The sequence below is a fragment of the Gasterosteus aculeatus genome, chromosome Y (genome assembly GCF_964276395.1).
Source record: "Gasterosteus aculeatus chromosome Y, fGasAcu3.hap1.1, whole genome shotgun sequence".
Classification (NCBI taxonomy): domain Eukaryota; kingdom Metazoa; phylum Chordata; class Actinopteri; order Perciformes; family Gasterosteidae; genus Gasterosteus; species Gasterosteus aculeatus.
Window position 1 is genome coordinate 9,040,311 of NC_135709.1, and position 9,699 is coordinate 9,050,009.

Consider the following 9,699-nt stretch of genomic DNA (forward strand, 5'->3'; position numbering starts at 1 on the left):
GTAATATTAAGTTTTGAGCACAGAGAACTATATTTTACTATATTATATATAGCAAAGAAAAACATAGTCTGTGCGCGCAGTTTACTCAGGTGCCCTCTCCACAATATGATGATATTAGAAGTCCGGCTAGCCACCATCAGACATGACCGAAGCAAATGATGAGAACAGCACGTGTTTTAATCCAGGCCATTAGCATTTAGCACAAATGCTGCAAACTTCAACAATTCGCTGAGCTTCCGCGATGCTGTAGATCCGGGGTGCCCAACCTTTTTTGAACCAAGATCTACTTTTAAAGTTGATAGTGTATCGAGATCTACCAAGCCATATCGAAAGCCGTAGCATAGCCACAATTTATTGCGCACCTATATAGGACAGTTTTCTGACACATAGATACAGTTTTAACAATCATAATACATTTATTGAAGTACATATGAATTTGCAAAGAATAAGCACAAGTAGGCCTAGGACTGGCCCGTAACAACAAAACAGGCAAACAACCCAAATATTACAATGCCTAATTCTTTGAACTTTTATAAGAACTAATTCAAGTTGGAAAAGTGGCATTTCTCTACCTTTTCTGGCACTGAGAGGAGGAAGCTAGTCTCTCATAGTCCGGACAGTAAGAGCTGAGTGCCAGCCGTAAGCAGACTGCAAGGTGGTCATCAGTCATGGTTGATCTGTATTTTGACTTGATGATTTTCAAATGTGAAAAGGCAGACTCACACAAATATGTTGATCCAAAAAGTGCAGTCAAATTCTCTGCAGTTTGTCTGAGGTTGGGGTACTTCTCTTTCTGCATTAGATTCCCGTATTGGACATTCATGTCAGGTGTTGCTCTGGATTTGAGCTCAATGTCATTCTTCAGTGTGAGGATCTCATTCTCAACAGCACAGCTATCCAGGTTGAAGAGTAATGCCACTTTGGACGTTATACATCTACATTTTCCCCAAATGGAAAACAGAGATAGCTGACAACAGGCTCAATGGATGCAAAGTCAGTGAAGCGCCTGTCAAATTCTGACAAGATGCTCTGCACTTGCTCATCATAACGTGCACTCTCAAGCTCCGCCCAGTCTTTGCCCATAGCCTGGGCTGCCAACTCTCACGCATTGGCCGTGAGACCCATGCATTTGATCGGTTTCACACACTCTCACGCCACACCTCCGATTTCTCACGCCGAAAAAATTGGGAGACTACCATTGAAAAAGAGGGGCGCCAGAACACAACAGTAGTGTAAGGTTCCCTTTCCTGTCCATGGACACGTTTACAACGCGCTCGGTATCGCGCTGCGTGGATACGACCCACCCAGCCCGGCCGGTCTCACGCCAAGGTTTTTGGAAAAGTCGGCAGCTCTGTTTCCCTGTTTCTAAATGAATCTATTAAACTCAAATTGATGTCTCGAGTTCCATTATCGAGAGTTGCTACAGTAGCATGTTAGGCTGCGCTGGTAGGCGCATTGCATTATGGGACAATATTTGGATCCATTTAAATCCCTATCTGTTATGTTCATGTTCTAGTGTTTAAGTTTATGTGTGTTTTTCTAGGTTCTGTTGTGTTGTGCTCAAATGTTACTGTTTGATGTTGTGTTGTGCTCAAATGTTACTGTTTAATGTGTAAGAGTGTGGGCACCATGACCCAACTGCCAGTATGGCTGTGGGTGAAGTTCTGTGTTCAACAACTCAATTAAGTGTCCTGGGGTCCAAATTACCCGCGATCGACTGCAACTCAGCCCTCGATCGACAGGTAGACCGCGATTGACTGGTTGGGCACAACTGCTGTAGGTAGTTCTACTATTGTTGTGATTGGAGACCAACAGCCAATCACAACTGACTTTCTTTAATTCTCTGTTTGGTTGGTTTTGGCGACGCTTTGTGTTGCGTTGCTTCGCATCACGTTGCATCGTGTTGAGGTCTGTATGATCACAAAATTCAGAGTTTACCCACCTCTAATTTTACCACTACAGCACTGCTGGAGGGTGTACCAGAGAGTGTAAAAGCTAAGATGACTCACTAACCCAGACCTGCCAGGTAGTGACTGCTGTGTGGGAGAGACATTTGCTACACCATTTACAAGACGCGACAGAAGAAGCGACAGGGGAAGATAAACAGTTAAAGGAGCTGCAGGCACAACTGCTGAAGCTCCAGCTCACCAAAGTGAGACAGGCAGGGAAAGACCCCGTGCTGTCACTCACGGTACTACAACAATTGCCGTTTCTCGTTGACACTGGGGCCACGTACTCCACCATACAGGCAGCGGGCTCATCTGCTATGTCTGGAGATAGCGTTGTGGGGTTCTCCGGGGTGTCACAGAAACTGCCTCTAACAGTCCCCCTACTGGTGAAAGTGGGAAATCAGACATTGACTCATTCTTTTGTTGTTTCGCCTCAAGTTCCAGTGAATCTCATGGGAAGGGATCTTCTCATTAAAACGGGGGCTTCAATCTTGTGCAGCCCGGATGGACTAAGCGTCACCATGATGGATGGAACGGTTCTACATTGCAATGACAATGGACAAACGAGTGGTTAGTGGGTGGTGCAACCACTGCAGCAACAACAACAATATGCAGACATTTATTGGAGCCTCTTGAAGCCTGAGTGTCCTGAAGTCCCAGGGGTTATTACTCTTTACCAAAAGTGGAAGCCTTGGATAACTCTTCTTGATCCGTATGTTCCTCCTCCAGATCCTCCTCATGTAACGAATCCTCATTGTGACGAATTCATGGAACATTTAGTAAACACATGTGTCATTGGCTCTGCATCCCAAACATCAGGCTAAAGACTTAGGTCTAATGACAAAACGGGCGCTGCACAGCTGCCTGATGTTTGTTTTTCTCCCTCCGCTAAAATGTACAGGATTACAGAAAAAGCAACTAACTCTGTTATTTTAACACACAAACAGGTGTCCAGAGACCACGGACGCGAAAAGACCAACCATCCCTGCCAGTGGCGGTTCTGGGCACGGGCGAACCGGTGCGGCTGCAGGCGCCCTGCTTGTTGGAGGTGCTGTGCACAGAAGCTTTGTGTTTGAGAAGGGGAAAAGGGAGGGGCGCGCGGGGGACAGTTCACCTCTGCGTCACCCAAATGGAACGGTCGGATAAAGGGGGGGAGCAGGGGTCGGGGAATTCACGGTTAAATACGCTAATGAAATTAGTGGGCTAAAGTCAGTCACACCCCAAACTTTCTTACAAATAACGCACATTTCAATAATGATAAATGCAAGCCTATAGTTCCTGCACATTTTTGTTTTTTATGAATTGTGTGAAATGGCCAATAAAAATTGGTAATACAAAACGATTATGTGTCACCTGTCACCAAGGTTAATTGGTTTAGTCTTCTGGTCGTGACTGACAGTGTTGGCGGGATGGGAAATCTGTTGCTTGTCGAGTCAGAGGCAAATGAAAATAGAGATGGACAGAAAAAGGTTAAAATCATCACGTTCCCACTACAGAAAGAAAAGAAAAGAAGAGGAGGAGAAACGAGCAAAAGATGGAGGAATGCAAATATGTTGTCTCTCTGTATGATTATACATGTGTCATAAATTAATTGGTGGGGTAACTCTTCCGTCTGTTAGCCTTTTTGCTATGTTGCTTAATGCTTATACAACAATAATTCGGTTTTAACTCAACAAACACGAGGTTTGTAATGTCACCATAATATCTGCTTTGCAACAAAACTGTTACAAGTTCAGTTATTATTTATTTCCATCATTTGGTTTAATGTTAGGTCCTGTCATTAACCAACGGAATTCTCAAATCTGTAGGTAGTTTCAAAGACGGACATTTGCTATTTGCTACAACTGTATTTTGTGACAAAGTATCGTTTAACAGTCAGAACTAAAAGTGTGCCATGCATAGAATTCAAGGCTGTAACCGAGGAGCTAATGTTTCCTCCCTAAAAGTTAGATTAATATAGCATGTAATGAAAGACATTTAGTGTAAGGGAATGTTTATTTAACCCTACTATATTATGTTTGGGGTCAATTTGGCCCCAGGCTGTTTTAGCTGTATAAACATAATCCTACGGCCTTTTGATTTAAATTTAAATTGCAAATCAACTACAATTTCAGGGTCATTTTAAAAATATTTTGGAGCATCCTCTGCTACTGGTCAGGAGGAGCCACCTACCTCCCCTGCTACACATGACTCTGCTGGAATAGTCTCAGAGCGTCTTCTGGAATGGTCCTTCAGGATGAGCTACCATCAATCTCCTCAGCTACACAAATATCTGATATTGAAGATGAAGACCTCTTTGCCTGTACTTCTCCCCAGCATGAGCCTTCAGGTGAGTTTGTGTGTGTGTGTCTGCTACGTACTTTGAGTAATGTTTTTGACTAATAGTGCCAATATGCTGTCTGATAGAAATGCATGGAGCTGAACCCCCACTGAGCCCCACTGTTAAGGATGAGCCTCTCTCAACCGACCCTGCTAACTGACCCTCACATCTGACTGACAGTATTCGGACTGAGCTGGTTCACAGAGGACCAAGTAAGGTTCCACCTGCCTTTGTTTTCCGTAGAAATGAGAGTGATGGGAGATGTTGCCACCACCAATATTTTATATAGACATTAGTAAGTGGTGAAAAGTTGGCTGATTTATTCAATGACGAACAACAGCCTCTTTTGCTTCTGCTGCAAATTGTTTTTCAAGAGGAACATTAATTTAAGTGCAGCAGGAATGGCAAATTGGAAACATGCAAGCGATTACCTCACATCCCATGAAAACAGTATTGAACACCTCAATTGCATGAAAGCATGGAAGGAACTGTCTGTGAGGTTACAAAGTGGGAAAACTATTGATAACCTGGAGATGGCACTTCTGGAGGCTGAGAGGGTCAGATGGAGAGAAGTGTTGACACGTCTCACTGCTATTGTGCAGTCACTGTCAGTTCGAAATTTGGCTCTAAGGGGACACGCAGAAACACTGTTCACACCATCAAATGGAAATTTTCTCAAAGAGGTTGAACTTACGGCCATGTTTGATCCCATTATGAAAGAACACCTTAACCGTGTTGAAAGAGGAACAGCAAGTCAAAACAGCTAAGGCCATCATGTGCAGAATGAGCTGATTGAATTGTTGAGCAGCCAAATCATCTCTGCTATAGTGGATTATATCAAGCAGGCAAAGTTTTTTTCTGTGATTCTGCACCACAGATATAAGCCACATAGAATAGTTGTCAGTGGTCATTAGAGTGGTGTCACTGATGGAGAAGCCCCATGTCATGGAACATTTTATGGGATTTTTGGAGGCAGAGGAGTCAACAGGCCAGAACTTGGCATCCATGATCCTGACGAAACTTTGAGGACTCCTTTTGAAGACTGCAGAGGACAGTCATATGACAACGGGGCAAACATCAGGGGCAAAAATAAGGGAGTTCAAGGCTCTTAGAAAAGAATCCCAGAGCTCTGTTTTTGCCATGTGCCGTGCATACATTGAATTTGGTTGTGTGTGATGCTGCTAAGAGATCTGTTGATGCTATCAGTTACTTTGGTGTCCTGCAAAAGCTATACACATTATTTTCAGGCTCCACCCAAAGATGGGCCATACTGAAGAAGCATGTGAGCATCACTTTAAAGATGTGGGCAGAAACAAGGTGGGAGAGCGAGGTCAAAAGTGTTGAGCCCATGAGGTACCACGGAGTTGCCGTGAGAGAGGCTTTAATTGAGGTGAGAAACCACACCAAAGACCCTGCTGCAAAGGCAGTCTTTGTCTGAGGAGGTGGGGTCATACTACTTCAGCATTTGCACAGTTGTTTGGTATGACATGCTATCTTCAATACAGCATGCCAGCAAACTCATGCAGTCTCCTGATATGCATGTGGACCTGGCTGTGAGTCTTTTGAAGAAGACTGCACAGATTGCGGCCAAAGACATTTGTGAAGAAATGAATGTGGAGGCTGTTTTAAAACCAAAAAGGCTGAGGTCTACAAGTGCCACTTTTCATATGAATCACATGATGAGCCTATCAGCGATGCACTTAAGACGTTGGAGGTTGGATTCTTCAATGTTGTCGTTGATGCAGCCACATCAGCCATCAAGGAGAGATTTTCCACATTGGAAAATAAATTCAGGGTGTTGACACATTTCCCAAGTCTTGCAAGATGAAGAGCTGGCAGAGCAATGCGAGGCACTAGGCACCACACTGCACTTTAAGGGGCACTCTGATTTGGACAGTAGAAAGCTTGTGCAGGAAATTAAGAACTTCCCTGACCTGCCATCAAAGACCATGAGCCTCCTTGAGCTAATCACTTTTGTGCATGACAAGGATCTATCAGAGATCTACCCCAACTTTTGGACTGCTCTCAGGATTGCACTTACTCTGCCAGTCACTGTGGCTCAAGCAGAGAGGAGCTTTTCCAAACTGAAGTTGATCAAGTCATACCTTAGGTCAACCATGTCCGAGAAACGGCTCACTGGCCTTGGTGTCATCAGCATCAATCATTCAATAGGGGAGCAGATTTCATACGACATTATAATAAGACATTATTGATGATTTTGCATCAAGGAGGCCAGAAACGTCAGGTTTTAGATTTAGTTTGTGTTTTCTGTTCTTAGTGCAATAGTGAAACAGTTCGATTGTATTTAGTGTGTTTCCACATTTGTGTGATGAAGAATTTGTGCTATTTACAATATTTATTCTATATTTTATTTGTATATTGTGCTTTTGTATTGTATATTTGGTGCAAATGTGTGTTTCCTGTTGTAATTGCAAGAGTAACTGGATTCTGTTAATTGTGTTTTTCTAATGTAATTCTCTCACTTATGTTAAAATAAAAAAAATAAAATACAACTGCAGTATTTTGTGAACTTTTTTTTTTTTGGAGGGGGGGGGGGTGGGGGGTCCGACTGACGTAGGTTTTTGTAACGCATGTAAACCAGTGACGTTTGAAGTTGATGACGGTCCTCCCATTTGGCAACCTCAATACCTTCACAAGCCAGCCGCTGCAGAAGGGATCAAAGAAACTATCGAGGGCCTCATCAAATCAGGTGTATTGGAGCCCTCACAGTCCGCCTGGAACATGCCCATTCTTCCTGTAGAAAAGACAGGGACTGGTAAATATCGCATGGCACATGACCTCAGAAAAATAAATGACAGACTGGTAACCACTACAGTACCTGTCCCAAACCCGTACACTACACAGTAAATTTGCCAGTGTCAAAAAGGCAGTGTCAAACTATTTTAATTCTTCCGGAGTTCTTCCAACAATGGACAGAGTAAAATTGAACCAGAAAACTTCCAGTGTTGGTGAAAATAATCGGAGTTAACAGAGGTTTTACTCTGTCAGTGTTATTGACTCTCTCAGGCCCTGATTCAACACTGATTAGAGCAAGATACCTTCCAGAGTATCACAAAAAATACTCTGGAAAGCCCCGCCCACCAACTTTCCCGGTCAAACTGAGAATGTGGATTCTGGCATCGCCATCTTCCTCGCATCGAAATACTGTGGTAAGTCTTTCTACTATAAACTATTCCCGTTGTTTTTCTTCATTCCAGTAGAATCTGTATAAGAATAAAGGGACGTATTCATTCACCACACTAGTCAATGTTGGGTACGTGTCTTCAAATACCGAATTTCAAATGGCTAACGTGATATCGGGTCGGCGGTTAGCTTAAATGTAGCAGCCACATGTCTGACCACCAACACCAAACTGAACAAAAACGACACGAGGTAACGTTAATGTCAGCGAGGAAGAGCTGTCCTGGTGTGTTATGTGTCATGCTTGCACATTTATTTCAGTAAAATGACGACAAAAATTTGTTGAAGCAGTCATATTTATTATTTCTATTTGAGCCGGAGCAAATCGCTTTAGCGTCACAATTTTGGTCGAGCATAGCGGGACATGTCGCGGACGTGCGGACGGGCTCATAGGACCCGCTAGTTCACCGGCAGACGGCGGAATGCACCGAGTCGACCCAGTTAACGTGAACCGAGCCGCGGCTCCGAGAGGCTCGGTTCACGTTAGCTGCTGCTGTAGCCATAGACATATAAAGAGTAGACGCTGCACTGGCTGCTGAGGCGCAAACAAATATTTTTTATTATATTATATACCAGAATATTATTACTGTTATGCCTACTATGAATATTAAAATACGCCGAATCATGTTTTCGGTGTCATGCCTACAAAATCCCGTGAACATCCGCTTTTGTATTCAGCGAGTGACGCGCTGACACTTCGTTGCGCCAGCTGGCACTGAGTGGAGCGGGTGACCGGTCCAAGTTGGCGGCCCCGCGGCCCGTCAGCACCACTAGGCAGCAGCGGTCGATGTCTATTATTTATGTATATGGCTGTAGCTGCTGTAAGCTTAATTTATGCTTCCACGTTACGGCGGCGGCGGGTGTGGCTGTGTGTTTCTGCGGGTGCCGAATCCTTGGTGAGCCGAAGCTCATATTGAAGCGCAGGCTACGGAGAAGACGTGAATTTACAACACTGGTTCACCCACTGAGGGACCTGGACGAGCAAGTGCACTTTCGATACTTTCAAATGTCAGCAACTGCCGCAAATTACGTTCTGAGCGGACCAATCACAGCCCTTGCGATCCACGTCAACTCGACTCGCAGTTAGATTTTTTCGGAGGTGCACGTCAGGCTACGGCGGAGGGGTCTACGTAGTTACGTAGTTACTTAATATGTATATTTTCCTTTTTTCTTTCAGATTGTTCTTTAATGTACTGTGGTGCTCTGGTGGTAAGTAATAAGTTTATGTACTTGACCGAAAATGTAGTTGTGTTTGTGATTTTTAAAGCTGAAATAGGGTATTTTCAGGTTGTCAGCTTGTGTGGGGTTGTAGATCATAATGTTGATTTCAGTTTGCTGTCTTTGCAGATACCATCATGTTGATCAAAACATTCCTGTCATCCAGCACCAACCAAGATCTTTGCCACTGTGATAAGATGTGAGCTTTACATGTTTTAGGTTTACTTTTGATGCCAATATTTCATGTTTACTTGGAATAAATATGTATTACAGTATGGATACAATTGTCTGTGTGTTTTTCCCCCTGCATAGATATGCAACACTGGTAGGAGTTGGTTAAAAATCAACACTCTTTGGAGTGATTTCATAATCAACATAGTGTAAAGTAGGTTTAACACTGGAAAGGTTATTTCTTTTATAACTCTTTAGTGTTACATGTGAATAACACTATGGGTGTTACTTCTTACATAGTGTAAAACTTGATTGACACTTCTTAGAGTTAATATTATTACACTACACTGCACCTAGTGTAAAATTTTAACTCTTACCAGAGTAAAATTGACTCTGGAAATTTAACTCTGTGTTCAGTGTACATTTAACACTCTGTAGATAGGGACCATATGTTCACTGAGGTAGTGTTAAAATTGACTCTTTAAGTGTTGTATTAACACTGGCGATTTTACTGTGTACATTGACTAGTCTGACACCGCAACAGCAATGGTTCACTTGCATTGATTTGGCGAACGCGTTCTTTTGCCTGCCGCTACACAAAGACTTACGGGATGTGTTCTCATTCACGTATGAAAACAGACAGCTGCGTTATACTCGGCTACCACAAGGGTTCGCGCTTTCGCCAGGTATCTTTAACCAAGTGTTGAAACAAGCGTTAACAGGGTGTCCCCTGCCAGACGGCACGACATTGATCCAATACGTGGACGACATCCTCCTCGCATCCACTTCAGCGGAAACCTGTTTGGAAGCAACAGACACCGTCCTACGCCGGTTGGCCGA

The 9,699-nt window shown here is 43.5% G+C and overlaps 1 long non-coding RNA gene across 2 annotated transcripts; it reads left to right on the top strand.

Annotated features, from left to right (window-relative positions):
* The first annotated feature begins 7,128 nt into the window (after positions 1-7,128).
* LOC144390727 (uncharacterized) lies at positions 7,129-8,965 on the top strand. 2 transcript variants are annotated; one of them, XR_013454571.1, is made up of 3 exons: positions 7,129-7,439; positions 8,648-8,679; positions 8,818-8,965. It is a non-coding gene; the product is annotated as an uncharacterized LOC144390727 (long non-coding RNA). The 2 variants fall into 2 exon arrangements; XR_013454570.1 differs by lacking the exon at positions 7,129-7,439 and having other exon boundaries at positions 8,285-8,679.
* Positions 8,966-9,699: the final 734 nt, after the last annotated feature.